The following is a 1,596-nucleotide window of genomic DNA, read 5'->3' as shown; positions in this document are numbered from 1 at the left end:
GTCTGTGTCTGTGTGTGTGTGTGTGTTTGACCTCCCTTTACAAACCTGGCCCTCCCAAAAAAACACTTCTGATCACAGCGGAAGCTGTGCATCAATGTGAAAAGGCCAATGTGGAAGTTTTTACTACACTTTAACACAGTTGTGGGTCAAAGCACAGGTCCCAGGTTTCCCGTGGAAACAAGCATCTGTGAACTGAACAACTATGAGTGGCAAGCTGCAGGGGTTTAGTGCAATCAGCTCAGTCAATATGGTAAGGGTTTAATATGAAATGTGTATAAATACACAAAATGTAAATTGTTGACAAAATCAGTGGGTCAATTATAGTTTGATGGAAAACTGCCATTACAAAGGGAAAATTAACATAAGCAGCACAATGGAGCCACAGAGATTTACGGGATTTTTTTCATGTACTAAAATACCGTTCATGATTAGCAAAATTAAAGCAGTTTAATAGACACGTTATCTTGTAGCGTTTGTCAAATATAGATTTATAAAAAAAAAAATCATAATATCATACTAAATGTTACAATAATTGTGAGATGTAAACATACATGTATCAAATCTCTCTATTGTTTTTCACACAAGAGGCACCTTACACTGTCATTCAGATTTTTCCATTTTAGTGTGTTTTAAAGAGGATATAATGATTCTACCTTTACATTTACCCACCATCTTTGGACAAGAGCACAAAAGGCTTCAGTCAATTACCAATAGTACAGTCAACCAATATTAGCAACAAAAATAAAATGACCACGTAAAAGGGTTTGAGCTATGTGTATTGTGTACGATTTCTACCAAATATAACCTTAAAAAAAAACAACAGTCGTTTTCCTGCACATGTAACTTCAGCTTTAAACTTTACTTATGCAAAGTTAACTAAACACTCCACTGTTGCTGCTTCACATCACACGGATATCATGGTAAAGATCATTTGCAGCTATCTAATTTCTATCTAATTTCCAACAGGGGGGGACTCCACCGGCTCTGAAATAGAAGTCAGTTTCTAAAGAGGTCTTTAGAGGAAGGACCCTACGTCTGCTATGATTTATTATCGAAATGAACTGACTGGCTCCAGCTCCGCCCTTTTGTCCAAATATGGTCACTTCTGACTCCAAAATACCGAGATGGCTACGTCCAAAATGCAAACTCCTAACTTTAAAACGACACTTCACAAACCAGTAAGTGACGTCATCAGTGCTACGTCCATTATTTATTTTTTTATTTTTTTACAATCAATGGACTAAATGCCTTGCTCACTGGCTGCTTGATAGTACTTGCTTGGTGCAGATGGAGTACATTGTTTTTCACATTCCCAGATTTTCAAAACCAGTAACCTTGCCTTGATCTCAGGCCTTCGACTTGAATCTTCATGGTGACTGGTGTGTTGGGGAGGAAGGGCTCGCCCTTAGTCAGGTTTATGATCTGCTAGGAGCCTTGAAAACTGGCCAATGCTGATACATTTCTAGGAGTTATTTCCCATTTAGACCAACAATCTGGGTGACGTTCTTTGCGGAGCCGGTCGGTAGTAAGGCCACCACACATCAGAGATGGGAAGTAACAAAGTATTTGTAACGAAGTACAAATACTTTGTTACTG

The sequence above is a fragment of the Etheostoma spectabile genome, unplaced genomic scaffold, assembly GCF_008692095.1.
Source record: "Etheostoma spectabile isolate EspeVRDwgs_2016 unplaced genomic scaffold, UIUC_Espe_1.0 scaffold119, whole genome shotgun sequence".
NCBI classification, from domain to species: Eukaryota; Metazoa; Chordata; class Actinopteri; order Perciformes; family Percidae; genus Etheostoma; species Etheostoma spectabile.
The sequence above is the reverse complement of the archived record's forward strand: the minus strand, read 5'-3'. Positions refer to the sequence as shown.